Genomic DNA, 22806 nt, shown 5'->3' on the forward strand with positions numbered 1-22806 from the left:
AGTTAGGAAGTATGGACCAAGTGGGAGAATGTTAAGCTCCATTAATTTTTTTTAATGACTGCTGCCTACAATTATGGAAGTAAACTGCAGCCTTTCCTTAATTTCTGGAAACCAACTGCAGTAATTTCCTTAAATTAAGGAAATCAACTTCAGTTAATAAATTTATTGTTGGGAGCTACTGAAGTGGTCCATTACTCCATCTGGAGTTCTCTACCTTGATCTGTGGAACACCTGACACATAGCCATCAGAAGCTTGATGGAAGCTTGGCTATAAATTTATCTGTTTGGTCCCCAAGCTTGCATCTCAATCCCCTTCAGTTTTTACACCATCTAGCTGAGAGAGCAGAGCTTGGAAGTGCCTTCAGACTTTCTGTATTATTTTCTTTTGCTTGGATTGAAGCTGGAGCGTTGTTTTCAATAAAAAAGCAAGTGGACTGTGGTTTGCAGTAAGAACGTTATCAATGGCTGGAGGTAATTTATTTTTCTGGGCGTTAAGTTTTACGATTCTTTAAGTTTTTCCGCATATAGAATCGTCGTTGAAAAATACAACAATATGGCATTGGAGATTTCCTAAATGCCATGAGTTGAAATAATTTTTCATTTTTCTGACATTAAAAGGGTTGAAAATGAAAAAGATTTCCTCTTGGAATGTCTCATGTACGTCCATATTAAATCACAATTTCAAAATATTTGTTACAATATCAACCTTCTTAGCCTTTTCATGCATCAAAACAATAATGATTTAGGAATTCTTTGCTTTCAACTTTTTTAGAATGAAAATATAATTCTAACGAAACCCAAGTAATTTCCTTACCTTCTTAAGGTCAACAAATAAAATTTATTCGACTTTCATCATCATCATCATTAGATTGTCTTATTAAAATTGCAAACTCCAGTAATTTCCTTATTTTTCCTTACCTTTGTTAAGATCAATAAATTAATTTTGTTCGACTTTCATCATCATTAAATTGTCTTATTAAAATTGTTTACTCAAGTAATTTCCTTATCTTTTTAAAAATGCAATAAACCAAATTTAACCTCATTGTAAATTCATTATGATTATGATTATATTGTCTTGTTAAAATTGTAAACACAAACAACTTCCTTACCTCTCTTACAAGATTTGGTCCAAAAAATGTTCTTCATTATAATCATTGCACTCATATATTATTAAAATTGTAACAACATTTGCCTAAAGGGGTTGGATCCAATAGTTAAAATTAAAGAGTTTTTCTGGTTCAATTCCTATGAGGACCTAACCTGGAGCTATGAGGACAACTTGAGGTAGTAGTTGAATGTGTGGTTAAACACAGTGAGACTATATTAAATGGTTTTACAAGATCTTATGTTCAAATTCCCCATTTCTCACCCATAGCCACGTGCTAGAGGGTGGAGGGTGGCATGGTTCACCTAAGGGTTATTGCATCGAGAGGTTCTCTACAACCCAATGTGGGGGTAGATCTCATGTAAAAACGTAAACATGTAAATGAAAATGTAAACATAAACACGTAAACGTAATGTTTAATATTTAACATTTTTAATCTAATGTGGGCCCTATTTAAAAATCAATCTAATTATTATTATATATAAACATAATATAAATTTAAAATATAACGAGGTTTACGAACACTCAAAAAAGAGGTATGGTAAATAAACAAAAATATAAATAAACCAGAGGTATGGTAAATAAATAAAATATTTTTTTATATTTACTCAGAGGTATGGTAAATAAATAAGAAAACCTCTTTATATTTACAAAAACTCAAAAAAGAGGTTTTATTTAGGTGAAGCCTATGGGCCCAATAACATGGGACAACTAATTATTAACACCATGGCCCAAATACCATATTTATAAAGAGGTATGGTAAATAAATAAAGATATATCAAATAGGATTAGAAATCAAAATCTAATTATATACCAAGCCTATGGGCCAAATACCATGGTAAATAAAAGAGAGTTGATAAATAAATAAAAATATAAATAAACTAGAGGTATGACAAATAAATAAAAACCTATTTTTATATTTACTCTATAAACCTCTTTATACCTATTAACACTCAAAAAGGAGGTTTTATTTAGGTGAAGCCTATGGGGCAAATTATTATTAATACCATGAAAAAAAACATTATTAACCCTAATATTAATAATAAAAGTAAAATATTATTATTATTATTATTAAATCTAATATTCACTTTAATATATTATAATATTAAATTTATTAAATTTAATAACTTTGGATTAATACAATATTAAATTTGTTATATTACAATATATATTAATATACCATGATATTTATTAATTATAGATATATGTGGGAGGGAAGAAGAAAGACATAAAGAGTGAGAAGTGGAGAGAGAGAGAGAGAGTGAAAAGGGAGGGATGGAGAGAGAAAGTGTATGTTTAAGGGTGAGATAAAGAGACAAAGAAGGAGAGATAGAAGGAGGGAGAGAAGGAGAGAGGGAGGGATATAGTAACATAGTTGGAGAGAGAGAGAGTGGGAGAGAGAGAGTGATGGGGGAAGAGAGAGTTAGGTAGGAAAGAAAGGGAGAGAGAGGAAGAACGAGAGATGAGACTTGAGAGAGAGGAGGAGAGTGATGGGGGGAGAAAGAGAGAGAGAGAGAAGAGAGAGGTAGGTAGGAGATAAAGGGAGAGAGAGGAAGTACAAGAGAGCGGACTTGAGAGAGAGGAGAGAGAGAGGGAGAGAGGAGGGGAGAGGGAGAGATATCGATATGGAGTTTGAGGGGGAGAGAGGGAGAGAAGAAGAACACATAGATAGTGAGAAGTGGAGAGAGAGAAGGAGTGACAAGGAGAGATGGAGAGAGAGTGTGTATCTTTTGGGGTGAGATAAAGAGAAAAAGAAGGAGAAATGGAGAGAATGGGGGAGAGAAGGAGAGAGGAGAGATGGAGGGATATAGTAACAGATTTTGAGAGAGAGAGAGAGAGAAAGGGAGAGAGAGGAAGGAATAGAGATAGGACGTGAGAGAGTGGAGAGAGGGAGGGAAAGAGAAATGGAGTTGTATGGGCAGAGAGAGGGAAGTAAGAAGAAAGAAATAGAGATAGAAAGGTGGAAGGAGAGAGAGAGAGTGATAAGGAAGATGGAGAGAGAGAGGGAGAGAGGATAGCAAGAGGGAAGAGAGATAGAAGCGCTGGGGGGGAGGGGGCGGGAAAGAAGAGGAAGAGAGAGAGAGAGAGAGAGAGAGAGAGAGAGGAGGAGGGAGGGATAGATAGATATATTGGAGAAAGAGAGTGTATGTTTTGGGGGTGATATAGAGAGACAAAGGGAAATAGAGATATAGATGGAAAGTGAAGAAAGGGAAGAAGAGAGGGATGGAGAGATGGAGGGAGGGACAACAATATTGATAGATATGGAGTGAGAGAGTGTGCGTGTGTTTTGGGGGTTGAGATAGAGAGACAAAGAAGGAGAGATGGAGGGAGATATATATAAGATGGAGGGGGGATAGAGGGAAGACGATTTTTTACACTAGATTCATTGATTTAAATGTAGACGACGATTTCTAATCCTATTGATTGCTTGCACTAGATGCATTGATTCTAGTGTAGATGTTGATTACTATGATATTTGATTTTTCGCACTAGATGCATTGATTTCAATGTAGATGATTTGTAATCCTATTTGATTTCTTTCACTAAATGCATTGATTTCATTGTAGATGGTATTTCTAATCCTATTTGATTGCTTGCACTAGATGCATTGATTTCAATGTAGATGTTGATTTCTAATAATATGTTATTGCTTGCACTAGATGCATTGATTTCAATGAAGATGACTTCTAATCATATTTGATTGCTTGCACTAAATGCATTGATTTTAGTGTAGATCATGATTTCTAATCCTATTTGATTGCTTGCACTAAATGCATTGATTTTAGTGTAGATGGTGATTTCTAATCCTATTTGATTGCTTGTAATAGATGCATTGATTTTAGTGTAGATGTTGGTTTATAATCCTATTTGCTTACTTGCACTAGATGCATTGATTTTAGTGTAGATGTTAGTTTATAATCCTATTTTCTTACTTGCACTAGATGCATTGATTTGAGTGTAAATGTTGATTTCTAATCCTATTTGATTGCTTGCATTAGATGCATTGATTTCAGTGTAAATGTTGTTTTCTAATCTTATTTGATTACTTGCATTATATGCATTGACTTCAGTGTAGATGTTGATTTATGATTTGACGTAATTAGATGTATGATGATACATTAATTTTAAAGTGATTGGATTAACATTGTGCATTGATTTCAGTGTAAGCCCAAAAATTATTGACTATGTACATTGATTTTTGTGTTATAGCAATTCAACCTACTAATATTGGAGAGAAAGAGAGACAATGTATGATGTTTCACTACAATAGGTTGAGCTAAAGATTTAAATGGTTTACGATTTAACCTGTCCTTTTCATATAATCGATATGAAAAGGTGACAAAAGTAACAAGGGCAACAATAAGAATAGTAGAAGAAAATAGTTTGAGAATAATCGCAATGAAGGCTATTTGTAATTGACTATATTCTTATTATTCACATTTTCTATCATTCAACACTATTACATTGTCACTTTGCATTCAAAATTTTTATTTCATCATTTTTCATCATTAAAGTTATTAACAATATTTATCATCTCAACAAACTGAGGTAACTAAACAAATTTAAATTTAAATTGACCAAATTAATCTGAGACATATTTAGCATATTTAAAATGATTATATTAATGTTAGATGAATTTACATATTATTGATAAAATTAATCATATGTTTGTTAGATTTTCTTTGGCTGCAAATGACTGAAACCAACCTAGATCCATCTTAACTTTGGATCTATCAAGCACCGAGAGGGATCAAATCTCTCGAGTTGCAAACATTTCCTCAAGTTTTGCACTCAAAAAGAAGTTTACTCCTCGACATATTTGATCCCTCTCGATGCTTCATCGATCCAGAATTAAGATGGATCTAGGTTGGTAGTGGTAGCAATCAGCAAGATTTTAGTAATAGTGGTCGAAATCAACCCCGTATCATAAGATTATAAAACTAACCCAATTACCAATTCTTCTAAACATTTAAAAAAATAACAATATTCTACTTTATTTTATTTTATAAAATTATAATTTTATTTTATCACTTTTTAAATAATTCTTTTTTCTTAAAATATATATATATATATATATATATATTCCAAAATTATCGCCACATATATTTTATTTCTAAACATTTAAAAAATAACAATATTTTATTTTATTTTATTTTATTTTATTTTATCACCTTTTAAATAATTCTTTTTTCTTCCTATAATAATATATATATATATAATTTCTAATAATCTCCTAAATTGTCGCCACATATATTTATTTATTTTTCTTGAAATCGTAATTTTTCATCATCGTGATGTCATTACATATTATTAATTGTATATTAATTTTTTAAGTATTTTAATAGTTGTATATTAATTTTTTGAAATTATAGTTTCCTCCATATTATTTTATTTATTTTTCTTGAAATTGTAATATTTTTTCATCGTTATATTCCATCACATATTAATATTTATTGAAACTATAGTTGTATAATATTTTTTTTGAAATTATAGTTACCCTTTTTCGTGAAAGTACTTAAGCACTCAATTACTTTTTATATTCGTGGCCCTACTCCATTAACTAAATTCAATTAAAACATTGTGTATAGAGTTTATATTTGACTTATGCAGATGATATAGAATGCCATCATCCTCCATTTGTGTTCTGACTTATGCAGATGATGTAGAATGTCATCATCCTCCATTTACATCCCTAAGATATAGGGAATCAACTTGTGGGGCTATTCAAGCCTCTAGTCCCTACCATGGAGAATAATTTACACATGTTGTGGTGCACTATTGGCTCACACAAAGGTTCTAAACAATGGGCAACATGTTAAAAACTTTTGAAATAATAATTAAAACCTTTACGATGGACTAAATTCAAACGGGGAGGTGACACGGTAAGCCACCAATAAAAAGGAGACGGGGTCCATGAATGCCACGGGGTATTATTAAATTCCACGTGAATTAGCCATCTTAAACCATAATTGAATGAAAAAACATGCAAATCTCTTAAACGATGATTAAAGTAAACACTTTGTAATCATATAATTTTATGATTGTAAGGCGAACGTTAACGAGATAATGGACAGTGGGAAATTGGAGGTTGAATGTATTGTATTTGTACTTTAATATTCTTTTGGTGAAAGCAAAGTGTTGAAAAGTGGTGTGTATCCCGGCATTTTAAAGGTTCTAATGCAAGGAAAAAACCTCTCTCTTTTGTATTAAAAATATTAAAAAAATCGCAAAGAAGAAAACTTTACATAAAGTGATAAAGTTCTGGTTGAATTAAAATACAGTATTTGTAAAACACAATGTCAAATTTGTCCAAAAAGTCTAAACCAGAGTTTCATTTTAATTTTGATTATTTCTTTTACATCATTTTCGAAGAATAGGAAACGTTTGTAAACTTTAAAACAAAAGAGGGAAAAGAAAGAGATTTTATAAAATTATAAGTTTCTGAATTAAACATTTTGTTGGTGTTTTATTTAATTTAAATGAGGGTGAATTTTAATTTTAGGGATTTAATTTTAAAAAAAGGGGTAATTTTATAAAATTATTAATTTTTTTAATTAAATATTGTGTTGGTATTTTATTGAAAAGAGAAGTTTATTTTACATTTCAATATGAGAGGATGCTTAAGTTTGTTTCTCTGTTCGAGCTTCTTTAAAATAAAAATGATGTTCTAACTAGAATTTCATATATATATATAAAGAAGCTTTTATGGTAAATTTTTTGTTTGGTCATGTATATACTCTATTTAGCAGTCAAAAATACAATTTAAACAATAAAAAATAACACATTGTATTTTGCACTCTAAAAAAGTTGGTACATGAAGAAATTTGATCCCTCTTAGCTCATGTTAGATCTACTTAGAATGGATCTATGCTGGTTTAATTTAAAGGATGGCAATTTTACTTTTAGGGATTTAAGAAAGTGTAATTTGTTAGCGAGTAAAAGAATCTTATATCTTTATTAATTCATGAAGTGTAGATTAATTAGTTTAAGTAGGGTTTGGTCTTCTCTTTCCAAAAGGTGTCTAAGTTAGACTAAGCTTTACACCATCTTTGTCATAATGTCTCAATGTTGTTGGTATTTTATTTTATTTAAATAATTATGAATTTTAATTTTAGAGATTTAAGAGAGTGTAATTTGAGACACTGAATTCGGATATTCCACAACATTCATCTTTTATTTGTCGACGTTTCGAGTCTAAACCAAGACTCATCATTAGGACTGATTTATAGAGAAGTGAAAAGAGTGTTTATAGATCTGATTCCTTTCTCTGTATTTTAACCCTTGTTTTTTCGAGATTATGTATCTCTTTCCATGTTTCCCCTCCATACAGGGTTACGATAATGGTTTGAAGATTTCTGTGGTATGGTTTTTGAGAGACTGAATTCGGATATTCCACAGTATTCATCTTTTATTTGTCGACGTTTCGAGTCTAGACCAAGACTCATCAGGACTGATTTACAAAGAAGTGAAAAGAGTGTTTATAAATCTGATTCCTTTCTCTGTATTTTAACCCTTGTTTTTTTGAGATTTACGTATCTCTTTCCATGTTTCCCCTCCATACAGGGTTACGAAAAGAGTGTAATTTGTTAATGTGTAAAGGAATTTTAAATTTGTATTAATTTATTTTAGTCCTCTCTTTCAGAAAGGAGTCCAAGTTCGATTAAGCTTTACACATTTTTTGTTGTAATATCTCACTATTTCTTCCATCAAATAAACGAGCTAAACCCACAATAAACTCAATTCAATTGGAAAAAAAACAAATACTAAACTTTTATCAAAATTTACATTAATAAAATTGAATAAACATGAATCCACTGAATCATTTATGTGCTTTGTATTAAGCTCAAAAAGATTCTTTAACCATCTTTTCAATTGTGTCAGGGTAAAGTGATGGAAATTTCTAAGTAGCACAGATATTTTGTTCCCTCGAGCGGGGAAAATTCTATGATAAGTTGGACGACAGAAAAGTGTGTAAGTTCATGCCCTACGTAAACTACGCCTTTTTTTTCCCAAACCTCAATTTCATATTAAGTTATTTAATTTGGTTGGACTTCTCTAATCACTATTGCTCGTGTCTTTTCCTTGTGATTCTAACAAGTTCTACATCGTAGCTAGTTCCTGTCGCTTAGTTTAAATATAGCTAAATTAAAGTAAAAACAATACATTGAGTGTTATATTATACTAGTTACTAAATGTGAATTGTTTTTATTTTTATTTAGTTTTTGTTGGACAATTGGTGGTGTGTGGATGGCTAGTGGCTATGTTAGTGTTTTCATTGATGTTAGCAAGGGTCAACATGATGATTGATGTCAACCAGATCTAGTATGATGATTGGGCATCTAGAAGGAATCCCATGGTAGCTGTAGGCTTTGTGTAGAAAATCATCATATTAGCAAGCTTACTGCAGAAGCCATAAAATGATGACTATGGTGGCTGGGAGTTCAACATTCCAAGCACAAGAAGAAGGGTCAGGGAGTAATGAGCAATGAGTGGCAGAGATTTTGCAGCCATCTTAGAGGTAGTAGATGGGCTCAAAGCCCACAACTGACCATCTCCATTGGAAAGTGCTATGGAAGAGTTTTCCAACGGTTTGTGGAGGTCTAAAAATGGACTCCTGGATCAAAAGATATGGTCTACAGAAGTTCAGGGACTTGAAGTCCTAATAAGGATGAAATAACGGAGGTCAGAGCCCATTGGACCAGATATCGGAACCTCGGAGATGAGGATTATGTAACCTCAGAGACAAGGATATCCAAACCTTAGAGATCAAAGAAAATTGTGGCAAGTAACATATCGGAGGTTGCAGCCTTGGGATATCGGAAGGATGAAGCCATCAAGATCTCGAGGCATAGGGTCATCGAGGATCGGAACCTTGTAAGGTCTTAAGACTTTCATTTCTTTGAAAGCACTGAGGTTTGTGAAAAATAGGAAAATTGAGATTGATCGGGACCCTTTCTCTCTCCTCCTAAAGGACACGTGGTGACATGTCAACGGGCCAGAGAAAGTGAAATGGATAGTGATATCAACATATCAAAGGACAAAATATCGGAGGATAAGAACATCATAACTCCTATGAAAATGATGCTTAAAGAAGTTTTGATAAAGGGGGCTCTGGTATTTCTAAGCACATGTCCATATGGAGCTTAAGGGGACCAAGGGCTGAACAAGGGCACCAAGGATATTAGACTGAGTAATATCATAACTTTTTGTTTGTTGAAGTTACGATATAGATGGGCTTCGATACACTGTTAAGACCATTGTCATATGTCTTGGTCCTATGAGGAATAAATTTCCAAAGGAGCCAAGGGACAAGGGGGCCAAGGATATCGGAAAGTATAATATCATAACATTTTTCCAGTGTAAGTTATGATAAGTTGTGTTTTGATAAGGAAGTACAGAGAATTTAATGGATGTATGAGTTAGCAATTGAAGAATTGAATGAAGGAGCAGTGGAACTGGTTGTTGGAGTTAATTAGACCTACAGAAGACTCTGAGACAAGGCAACGAGGACAACATTTAACAGAGACAAACTTGAGGGAATGAAGGAAGCAATCGACTGCTTCTTGTACACGTTTGGTTGTGTTAAATGAGGATCAAAGTGGTCATCCATGAGGACTATCAAGCTCTATGGAAAAATAAACAAGAATGGGACTCTCGGAGGTGTGCGAAGGCTGCCCAAGAATTAAATTCCCAGCATGTAGATCTACACAGTCAGTCAATAAATGACTTCAAGGCCCATATTTCTGTTTAATGCTATGTCAGGGTTCAACTGGAAGACGCAACAAGAGCAGGAGGACCCATGTCAAAGTGCACTTGGGTAGTATGGGTATAGGCAACATAGACAACTTTGCGTAGTGTGCATCTGTGGATCAAAACTACATATTGCAATTGAGCACGTGGGGATGTAGAGCATATGGTTGAAGTGTTGAGGAGTGAGTGTTGTGTGAGCAAAGAGAGAGTTATAAGCACCAAGTGCAAAAAGAGTGTTGTTGAAGTGTGAGTAGAGAGAGAGGTATAAGCATCGATTGTAGATAGAGTGTTGTTGAAGTGTGACCATTGGGAGTGTTGTGAGAAGAACAACGAAGTAAGAGCTGAAGAGCGGGCATTAGAGTGATTGTTGTAAAAAGAATAGTGTGAGTCGAAATGAAGTGGGTGCAACAGAAAACATGTGCGAGAGACGACAAAGTGTCGAGGATATGCTCTTGTAACCAACAAGCAAAGAGAAGATGCATAAGGCCAAAGGAGTGAGTGGAAGAACAATGGAATAAGAGTAGAATTTGTTTCTGCAACCAACCATCTTGGCATTTTACTTGTAATGTATATGCCTTTGTTTTCAATTTAAAAATTGTATGAAATAATGGAACAGTAGCAAGAGCAAGTTAGTGCCTCTTGGCAAGTTGGTGCTTGCTATCCTAAGGGGGTTGGTGCCTCCTGTGAGTGGGTTCTCACAAACAAACAAATGTAACTAAGTAGGTGATTAATTTACATCATAAACGAACAACAATTTGGTGGTTTTTTCTGTCTGGGTTTCCACGTGAAAATACAGTGTCAAATGTGTGTGTTTCTCCTGTGTTTGGTTGTGTGAACATGAATGTTTAACCTTGTTTCCCATCTCCTTTATGAATGAATACTCTCAACAAGTAACAATATATAAACATAGGAATGTAAGAATATTGGAAAAATATTTAAAGAATCTCACTATTACTAATTCAAACCCCCCCCCCCCCTCTTACTAATTCCTTATTCCAACAATTGGTATCAGAGCCCAGGTTCCTTTAGGAATAGTCTAACCATTGGAAGGTAGATTTATAAGGAATTATGTCTAGAAAAGAGAGTCAAGAGGCTTACTTAAGCAGAATACAAGTCTTTGATGGAACAAACTATGCATTTTGCAAAGTAAGAATGGAAGCGTACCTTATGTCCCTAGGAGTAGATGTTTGGTTAAGTACTAGTAGACTACAATGTCCCTAATATTCCTCCCACTGATGCATATAGTAAAAAATTATATGGAAATAATGCTAAAGCCAAGAATGGAATTATATTTGGTCTTAGTCAATTAGAACTTATAAAATTTATGCACTGTAAGTCTGCTAAGGAAGTATGGGTAATGCTTAATCAGAGTCATGAAGGGGATGACAAAGTCCAGTAGGCGAAACTTCAAACTTCAGAATGAGGTTTGAGAGCTTGAGAATGAGTGAAGATGAAAGCATAGCAAAATACTTCCTCTGATTTGATGAAGTAACTAATATGATTAGGAGACTTGGTGAAGAGGTCAAGGAAGAGATTATTGTTTAGAAAATATTAAGATCTTTTCCCATGAGATTTAATGCCAAAATCTCAGCTATTGAAGAAATGGCTAATTTAAAGGATCTCAAGAGGGACCAACTGCATGGTACTCTCGTAGTCTATGAGATGAGAGTAGGAAGAGAAAAGTATAAACCTAAGGAAGAAACGTTCAAAGTATCCAAAAAGGCCAAGGAGCACAAAGATCATCAAGACTGCTCTAGTTGTGAATCAGATAAGGAGTTGGCTCAACTAGCCAGGAAACTAAAGCGTGGATTAAGAAAATATAAAGGGAAGTTTCCCTTTAAATATTTTGACTGTGGAAGAGTAGGACATTGTTCGTCCAAATGGCCTTACAAAGAAAAGCCGGAAAAGGAAGATGATCATAAATTTGGAAACAAGTCTTAGAAACATTAGAAGAAAAATATCTACAAGAAAAAGGGGTTCTATTCCAAACATGATAGCTCAGCACTAGAGTCAGACAATGAGAAATCATCAGAGAATGACTCAGATAAGTATCTCCTTATGGGTTTTGAAACAGACTCCAATAAACATGGTATTTTTGACCCTAAAGAGGAAGGAGAAGAAGGAGTAGTGGACCTTGAAGGGGAACTCATCAGTTCCCTTTATGAGCTAAAGAAAGAGAGGAAGAAGAATAAGTAGCTGAAGGAACAAATACAATGTTCTGAAGAAGGTATGCATAACTCTGATAATGAGAAGTTTTCTTATCAAAAAGAAAAACTTTAGGAATCTATTAAAATCAAATATAGTTTAGTCCTTCTACTGTAATATAAACAAGGAATATACGATAAACTAGAAGAAGAGTAAAATCAATTAAAACAAGATTTGCTGAAGTTAAGGACAAAAGTGATCTCAAAGACATGCAAACATGATATTTTGTCTTTGAAAGTTAAATTAGAAGAAACCAGAAAAAAGGAAGAGATACTTCAATACTTAATCCAAGAATGGGAAGAGAATTGTCAAAGTCTTAAAGCAGAGGTTGTCTCTCTAAGAATGAATCTTGAGAGAACAAAGACCAAGAAGGGTTTAAATGAAAAAATGTATGAAGGGACAAGGAAACTAGATCATATTCTAAATAACCTAAGTCCCTCAAAAATAAAAATAGGTCTGGGATACTCAAAGACAAAGGAATCATCTATGGAGAAGATCACTTTCAGGTCTGCAGGATTCGAAGAACTACATATCTATGCGAAGAAGCTTCAAGGAAGAATCAATGAAGACAAAAGAGAAGCAGGTCAAATAGGAGACCATCAATGGAGAATGAATCAATCAGCCAGATAACCAAAGTACCTTTATGCACAATCTCAAAAGACTTCCAAGAATAAGCATGCCTATTTATTTTATGGTCATTGTTATAAGTGTCATATCTTTGGACATAAAGTTGTTGATTGTAGAAGGATCAAATTTGAAAGAGATGGAAACCCTAGATATAATAAATATCATAATTTTAGATCTCAAAACTCTTCCCTTAGAGATCGAAACATATTCTCTTCCTTGCAGAGAGAAGTAGAATGCTTCAAATGCAATAATTTTGGGCACAAAGCAAGTGAGTGCAGAAGTAGGTTTGAATATCTGTCCAAATCTCATAATATTAGACAGTTAGCTATCCAAAAAGATAAGGGGAGCTTGAAACGATATACTAAAAGGAGCTTGTGGTGTGTACTCGCTTTATCATCTCATAATTCAGAAAACAAATGTTATGTGGATAGTGGTTGTTTCAAATATATGACTGGGGATAAAAGAAAAATTCTATCGCTGAAGGAAAAGGATAGAGTAAACAATGTCACCTTTGGAAACAATGCTCTAGCAAGAATCAAGGGTAAAGGCATAGTCAGTCTTGATAAAAAAAATAGAAACACAAAATGTGTTGTATGTGGAAGGTCTCAAGCACAATCTGCTTATAATTAGCCAAATGTATGATAATGGCTATGATGTGACCTTTCGATCTAAATATTGTGAGATATGCAACATAAAGACTAGAAATTTGGTGGGAAAAGCAATCAGAACCCACAATAATGTAAATTTGTTTGATTATTCCAAGGTTAACTACTATTTAAGATAAACGAATGAAGCACGGTTGTGGCACAAGAGGCTTGGGCATATAACTTTTGACAGTTTGATAAAGGTTAGAAAGGTGGGAATCGTGAGAGGATTACCAATACTATCAAGGCCTGGTAACTCAATATGAAAGTCATGTCAGTTTGGAAAGCAGACTAGGACTCATTTCAAGTCAAAATATTTCTCCTCATCCACACATCTGTAGCTCATTCACACAGATATTTGTGGCCCAACTAGTGGAAAAACCTCAAAATGAGAAAGGTGTTTCATGCTGCTCATTGATGACTTTACTAGGGCCACTTGGATTGTGCTCTTAAAAGAAAAGTTGGAATCATTCAAGCATTTCAAGAAAATTAAAGCTCAAGTATAAAATGAGAACGACTTAAAGATAAAATGATTAAGATCATACAGAGGAGGAGAGTACACCTCAAGGGAGTTTGAGGAATTATGTGAAGAGAACGACATCAGAAGGTAATACTCAATGGCTATAGCTCCACAAAAAAATGGAGTAGTGGAGAGGAAGAACAGAACAATTCAAGAAATGGCTAGAGAAATGTTGGATGAAGCAGGTGTGTCTCACATCATTTGAGGAGAAGCAGCAGAGGCGACAGTGTATCTATCAAATGGAACTCAACTCAAGCCTAATACTAATAAAACTCCCTATGAGTTGTTGAAGGGAAAACCTACATCAATTAAACACCTCAAGGTTTTTGGAAGCAAGTGATTCATCAAAAGGAATGATGTGAATCCTAGAAAGTTTGACTCCCGTGTTGACAATGGAATATTGCTTGGATACTCTGCTCGAAGTAAAGGATATAAGTGTTACAACAAGCAGAAAAAAAATATTGAGGATTGCATTGATGTGATAGTTGATGAAATAGCTTCACAACCCGAGTCCTCTAAAATAAATATGGATTTAGATGATGAAGAAAAATCATATATGAGGTCCGTAGATCTAGAATAAACAGATTTAGATAGTGAAGGTGAGGAATCATGCATAGCTTAAAGGCCAAAGACGCCCTCCAGGTACGTACAGAAAGAACATCCTGAGATTCATATACTTGGAGATCAAATTCAAGGTGTCCAAACCAGGAGAAAACATGTTGGCAATAGAAATTATGTAAGTTTGGCTTTATTGTCACAGATTGAACCCAAGAATCTCAGCCAAGCAAGTGAAGACAAGTTTTGGGTGAAAGCTATGAATGGAGAACTCGACCAAATTGAAAATAATGACACTTAGGAGCGTGTTCCAAGGCCTAGAGAGAAATTTTTTATTGGAAACAAATGGGTTTTCAAAAACAAGTTGAATGAGCAGGGTCAAGTAATGAGGAACAAAGCTTGATTGGTATACAAAGGGTATGCCTAAATAGAAGGAGTAGATTTAGAGGAAACCTTTGTGCCAGTAGCATGAATGGAAGCCATCATAATATTTCTTGCTCTTGCCTCCCATAAAAACATCAAGGTATATTAGATGGATGTGAAGTCCGTATTTCTCAATCGAGATTTGGAAGAAGAAGTTTACATTGAGTAGCCAGAAGGATTTATACTCACCTCAAATGAAGGGTTCGCATGCAAGTAGAATAAGGCCATGTATGGACTGAAATAGGCTCCCAGATCTTGGTACGAAATGCTGGATAAATACCTTCAGCAACAAGGGTTTAAGAAAGGTACAGTTGACAACAATTTATATATCAAGTCTAATGGTGACCATCTACTAATTGTAGTTGTGTATATGGATGATATAATATTTGGAAGTGATATAGAACAATTGGGGCATAAATTTGCAAAATGTATGCAAACAGAGTTTGAAATGTCCATGATTGGAGAGTTGTCCTTCCTCATGGGTTTTCAAATTGTTTAGTTTTCAAATTGTTTAGTCTTCAAAAGGATTTTGGTTTGGGCATTTCCATCACCTCTTCTTCAAATTCTTGAAGTGTGATCTCTCTAAGCAAGGTTTCATTATGCTCGTGGGTAATCAAAGTGGGAATGTACTATGTAAGTTTTTAAATAACCATTCTTGAATCCCTTTAGGGTTCAAACAAGTAGATATCACTAGTAATTTATTAATTTTTATTTTTTATTTTATATTTTATATTTTATATTTTTATTTTGTATTTTATTTTATATATATATATATATATATATATATATATATTTTTTTTTTTTTTTTTTTTTTTAATTTATTATTATTATTATTATTATTATTATTTTTATCATGTTAGTGTGTGACTTTACATTTGTGCACTAAATATCTTTTACGGTTGAAACTTTATTATGATGTCAATGTTAAATTATGGCACGATGAAATAATTTGGTGTTCCTCTCTCCTTCCTTTAGCCATCAAACCCTCAAATTTTTCTTCCATAGGAATTCCTCATGTTTGTTATAGTCTTTCAACTATAATTAAATTCATATATCCTTATTACTCGGTTCCTTTGTTCTACCTTTGAGGATGATCTTGTACTAGGCATACTCCATTTCTTTAGTTAATTCCTTCTTGGATTCAATAAAGTCTTTGAATTCCTCCTTAATCCATTCTTGCAGATAAGCTTTGAGATAGTTTGAATTTTAATTTTTACTAGAAGAAATACATTGCAGTGCCTATGTTCATTGGAGTTGATTTCCACCATCTAGCCATATTCTACTAGAAAGATTGATGATTTATCCAATAAGCTTCTAACTTGAATGGAATTTTTTTTAGGCTCCTTGTCTAATCCAATTTCAGACTTATTGGCCATTGATTTGAGCCCCATGCTTGGGAAAATTGAGGCTTTGAATCCCATTCATGTGATAATTAAATATTTGAAGATGAGAAATTGATCTAGTCTATAACCTACTTGATGAAAGCCCCTCTTTGTTTTTCTAGGTATGAGTACCATTAAAGATTTCCAAGTCAAGTAGATTTAGGATTTCAACTGTTTCTTTAAAGAATTCTAGGTCTACATCCAGCTATATTATACCTCCCATTTTTTCCTCCATGGATTTGATCATATTTAAATATCCTCCCAAAATCTAGTAACCATCCATTAGAATATAAGGGGAAACTTGAATGTTGTGAAGAAAGGATATATTTTCCCTGGGAAAATGGGGCCTATAAACACTAGAAATGAATCATGTTTCAGTTGATACAGTTAGATGAAACTTTGTTATGAGAGTCTTTTGAGTGGAGAAGTTTGAAAGTAGAATCTCATACGGGTGCTAGAGTAAATTGATTCCTCTCATTTTCCCTTGTGCATTTATTGCCATTGAAATACATCTTTTCAAATAAGTGGCTACAATTTTGGAAAGCATATCACTTAATAAATTTGTTTCTTATAACATAATTATAGTTAGTTATTATTTTATAATTTTACTTTTAAGAACCCTGTATTTTCTTTTTTCATTCAAACATCTTATATTCCATGATAGTGTCTTCTTTGGATATTAGAAGGGGAAGGGTGGAACTTATCCATCATTAATGCAATTCTCCATAAGTTTACAAGTGTTTCTCCTAACTCTTGCAAAAGTTTCTTATTTCTTTTTCATCCTCTTTGTCCATTTTAGAACTTGCTTTTGGGGAGTTAGTTCTAACTCCTAAACAAATAAATCAGTGATGCTTACCTTGGATTTTTGTGTCCTACAACTCTCAATTTTTTATGAAGGCTTTTGTTAGGAGTTGAATCTATTAATCTAGGATCGAGTGGGGCTCCTTTCCATCCCATGCTATTTCTAAGGATCGTATATCAAGCTCACCCAAATCCATATCTTATCCTTCATATAAGTTCATTACATCTTTGACTTCCTGTTCCATTTTCATATCTTCCTAGTCTCCATTATTGATCTTTCTTTGCTTCATTGGTTAGGTTGTTACTTCTTAGGCATCTTGTGGTTGTTGAGTTTGCTCCTCAACATTTTTAATATCCTTGTGTAAGGTTTCCTACATATTCTTAGACAATATCTCATATTGATTGCGAAATTTTTCTTTATCTTAATTGCCATGAAAGGGGGGTCATACACCCACTATTTTCCTTCCTTCCATTTTTTCAAAACCCCTAAGGTATTTCTCCATTTAGGATTTGAGTGGGGCGGGTGGGGGGTGGGGGGAGAAGGAGCTTGATTAATAGGAAAATCCTTGAATGAATTCATGTGCTCATGGTATCTGCAACAACATAAGGGAATATGCTCATAATTTATAGTTTGTAGCTAGTTAGTATCATGGTAGCTCACATTAATCAATGTGATTGTTGGTACCATCCCATGACCTCCTTTTTTCCTCCTAAAACATATCATTTGCCTACCTCTTTCCATCATACATATCTTAGATCCCTTGAAAATTGATTAGTTAATAGTACTATAGTTATTAAAATGCATTGAAATTGATTTAGGAGTTTTATGTTAAAGAATTATGAATTTTTGGTAAAATGACTACAGGAAGTTCCAACATCCTGTAATTGGTTTATTGTTTGACATGTGGCATGACAGCTAGGCTAGAGCGAAGGGTAGGGATGAAAAGTAGAATGTCCAAGCATGGACGAATACCTATCCTACAGCAGAACCGACCCTCCTACATGCACGGTCAACGATGGTCAAAGTATAGCATGTTGGCGACAAAGGCAGCAACAGCATAGCATTCTAAATTGATTTAGTTTTGTTCCTTTTTGAAATCAGTTTAGGATAGAAACATTTCAAAAAATCACGACATGATAAAAGCGGCAACAGCCGCATCATGAATGTACATTCGTTTTCGAAATGTAAGGGTTGTAAAAACATATGTAAACACAGTTCTGTGTAGTAGTTAAGTTGGTTATCATTGTATCGTTTGAAAACAGAGTTTGAAATTAATACCAAGAACACGGTTGCAGTCATGATCTTTTCCTTGTTGTTTTGATTTTATAATCGGTTGAACACAGTCCAGTATACCTTTGAACGCAGACGGGCCCTGCGTTAAGCTGGTATACTGTCATTTCCTTTTTATTCGCAACTTAGGGTATTAAATGATATGCACAGTAATTAGAATTGGTTTTCGATTTCAATAGAATGCGTATGGTTGATGTTTATGATAATGCTTGAACAGTTCATCACTGAGATCGTGAATCGTATCCTGTAAGGGATTCGATCCTTTGTTGTCTTTTAAAGCAATGTCATGAACTCTGTTATCATTTCAAAGTATGCTTATGATTTCCGTATGTCTTTATCTTGCATGAATATTAGTGAATGCTGAGTATTTGCTGAACAGGGGTTTTATGCATAGTGTCTCCGTAAGGAGATTGAAATCTTGGTTTGAAGTGATACACAGTGTTTTAATTTGGTAAATGAATTGAATGACAGTGTTGTAATTAAGTAGATTAACTGAGTGACCTAAGTGTTTGGGTGATAGGTAACATACCTCAATCTTCCGTAAAGAAGTCCTGTGACCTACCATCATAACCACTTAGCTAATAATCCTTTATGTCTATATACTGTAGACGCATGCCTCTAAGTCTACGCATCCTGGTCGATAATAAATATAGCCTAGTCTAGCACCCTAGATAGGACACTACAGTGATCATGGTTGGAAGGTGCTTGGAGACATTGATGTAGACACATATGCAAGCATAATATGTATAGTTACCATGCTTGGTTGCATCCAATATAATCACAAATGTGCCAAAGTGTTTCCATTCCTTCTGGAACATATTCACCCTAGAATTTTTAAGGGATAGAATATATATGGGTCTAAACTGGAGTGACCATGAAATATTCCATATTCTGGTTGAATCTTTCAGTCCAAAGAAAAGATAAAGCCTAGCTAAATTGATGAAGGGCCATTATAAAACACTTTCTACATATATTCCACATTGTTGAAAATGGTCATAAAATCCCTTTCAATCCCAACTTGAGATTGACATCGAATTTTGGCTTCTAATACATTGAAATCCACTAGATGAGGGCTTTTTGTATTGGAAAAATATTCATGAATTTTCTAATGATCACATGACCTTTGCACATATTGGATATTTTCCACTGTTCTTATTGAGGTGATCTTATATTTGGGAATATATTCGCCTGGTGGATTGCATGTACCTATATGGTGTTGCTAGGAGATTTCAAGATTTAGAGGAGTAAATTCCAATGATTCAGACATAGATTCATTGTTTGCATTTGTTCTTGAGTCATTCATTTTTTCCCCTCCATCCCCATTGAGGAAGACTGATGGGAATGATAAATTTGTTGGTCCTAACAACATTTCAGAAGAAGGAAGTCATATCCCCTCCTCCAAGTGAAGCTATGAAAAGTAATAGTAAACCCTAAGGTTCCAAAAAATGCATGTGATCTCCCTTGTTCATTAAAAAATACCATTAAAATAATATACCAGGACTAATTGGGATTAGGGTGCATTAATAAAAATAACAGATCAACTCTTTTTTTTTTATTAATAAAATAATGTTATCCTTGATTTACTCATTTTTCAAAATTTTAATCATTAAAATTGTTTTAAAATACATCCAACTCAAGAAAAAATAAATTATGAACGAAATTTTCATAAATAAAATGCCTCTTTTATATATTTAATCAACTCTTAATTTAAATATTTAATACAATATATTTAATTCACTTTCAATTATTTGTTTGATCTTTTTATATAATATAATAATGTTTTTTAAGTTCAAAGTGTGGGTTGAAATTGTCAAATTTATCATGAAACTATGCTTTATTTTATTTATTAAATAATACGTTGATTAAGAAAGATAAATCATAAATAAATATATTATGGTTTAAAGAAAAATATCATTAATATCAATGTTTTTTTGGTATAAAATTATTATGATTATATTTTATTTAGTTTTTTCTTTTTTTCTTTTTTTCTTTTTTTCTTTTCTGAGTAAAGACTAATTCTATTAAGTGAAGGAAAATATAGTACAATCAAGCTTGGAAATAGGCTTAGCAGAGAAGCAATGGAGCTGAAGGTGATAGGGAATCAACCTTGCTCCAAATAGACAAGGGACAAGTCATAGAAGCAAAGGAATACAAAGGAGATTACTGATCAAAAGGCTACCCCGAAGGGTTGTTTCCTGCAAATCGACATTTTTTGCCTTTTTTCTTGCTCACTTTTATCCACCCAGTGGAGTTTGGCTGTGTCATGACAAGTTGTAGATTATTTTGTCCTGATAGCTGATCATCCTTGTCAGAGTCTGAGGACGAAGAGAAATGGGTACGTTTCTGAGAAATCTGCTGGATAGAGGGAGCCTCCTGGTGAGCCGAGGGGGCATCCTTCGGAATTTCCTCATTCTGTAGATCAGCTTCAATTTCCTCATCAACCTGCACATCTGCCTCAGATTCCTCCTCCTCCGAACTCGAGAAGCCTAAATCGTCCTGCAGACGGGGTGGTTCAAAGGGATTCCATCTCTTGGATTTGGGCTTACGATTCAGATTCTTCTTTTTATCTTTGAGCTGTGAACATGTACTCTGAAGGTGCCCTGTTTGATGACAATGGCGACAGCGGAAGGCTGTGTTCTCGTAATCTAGTGGTTGAGTCCAATAGGAATCTCCAAACTTGAGATTAATCTGATCCGACAGTCCTTTGCTGATATCTATTTCTGCACACAGTCTGCCATAAGTGTAGAGACCATTTTCCCTTCTTGAGGTATCTGTAGCCAGGTATCGTCCCAAAGTGTTTCCAATAGTTAGGAAGACAGAGAAATCCCAAAAATGTGCTGGAAGATTCGGGAGCCTGACCCAAATGGGAAGCTTGGAGATGACTGCTGTAGAGGGGTCGAAGTCAGGAAACCAGGGGGTTAGAAAAAGCCCAGCTGAACCCCAGAACCAAGGGCCTCCCGTTAAGGCTTTCTGGTAGTCTTCGCTTGATTCAAAAAGCACCAGGAAAAAACCTTTTGAACATAAGAAGATTTTACACTTTTTAGTCCAAGAGGAATGGACCCATTGATAAAGATCTGCTGTGCGAGGCCATAGGCCATTAAATCTGCAAATGAGTGCGGATTCTGCAAAGCTCTGGTAGCGGCTTTCAACCCTAGGATTAGAGAAGTCAATGGAGGGAATTTCCTCTGATTTGTCTACCAGAAACGGCTTTGGAGCTTCATTTAGCTGGGATGCCTTTGAAGAGGACTGAGGTTGGGCAGCATTTTTGCGTGCTGCATCTTTGTAAGAGAAAGATGGGGCAGAGGAGGTTTGCCCAAATGAACCACCTCTTAGACAGAAAGAAACCTTAATAGACGCATCCTTTTGAATGCTGTAAAAAGAAAGAGGAAGGGAATGCGTAAGCTGCTTACCCTTATACAACAATCTGAGGCAGGAGGAGGGAATCCCCATCCGGCATTCAAGTTTTTGCAGAAGATCCTGCACAAGATCTGTTGCACAAACCCATAACATTGTCGTTTTGCCATTAACTTGGATCTGGAATGCATGAGGTTCTTCAGGCAGATCCAGCTGGTTCACGATCAAAAGCTGCTTCAGAGTTGATCTCGTCTGAACTTGCCTCCTGCAAGCTGCTTGTCCATCGATCTGGGTTTTTTTAAGGCCCCAAGATCTTCTGGGCTCCTGATTTGATGGTTTAACTGTAGATCTGATCATCTGACGACCATGCACAGTCAGTACTCCCGATTCAGAGCAGAACGTTTTCTGCTTGCCACTATTATCCTGATTCCAGAAAAAACTGGTGCATGCACAGCCATCTGAGGGCGCAAACTGTGCTGGTTCTGTTAATTCCTGTGCAGTAGAGCATGCAAAATTCCTCTCTGTGTTCATCTTGCCTGGGGATGAGGCACCCCTGAAACTCACGGCTTTTAAATCTGCAAGACCATGCACAGGCCAACCTTCAACTGCACCTTGTGAATCAAGTCGGATTCCTAAAACCTTTCCAGCACATTCATTCTGAGCTGAGCTTGAGAACAGGCCCCTTTTTGGGACCAAATCTCGGTGAGGCTTTTCGTCAAACACTTGCCCCGCAACCTTCTTGGATCTGAAATATAATAGCTTACGTTGCTGGTTCTGGAATTCCACGCTCCTAAATTCCCCCACTCTCCAGTTTCTTTCCCTTTGGACCCTATTGGCTGCTGCAATAGGGGCGCCGACATCCGATTCTAAACATTTTTTCATGTCCAACCCTGCCCTGCTGCACGAGTTGGGCTTTCCCGTGGAGCCACCTGCTCCTCCTACCTTCATTCCCCACGCTGATGGATCCATCTTTGGCTTCCAGCTATTTTCAAAGATGGCTTTCTCCATGATCCCCTGCGTGCCCGCGTAAGCCTTCGAAAAAGAACGAACTTTTTATTACTGAATCTAAACAATATTATCGATTATATTTTATTTAGTTAAGTTATATGGAATTATTTTAAAAAAGAAAATTAATGTATAACTAAAAA

Source organism: Pinus tabuliformis, chromosome 9 (genome assembly GCF_031772625.1).
Source record: "Pinus tabuliformis cultivar Carrire ecotype Pingquan chromosome 9, CPIR1, whole genome shotgun sequence".
Classification (NCBI taxonomy): Eukaryota; Viridiplantae; Streptophyta; class Pinopsida; order Pinales; family Pinaceae; genus Pinus; species Pinus tabuliformis.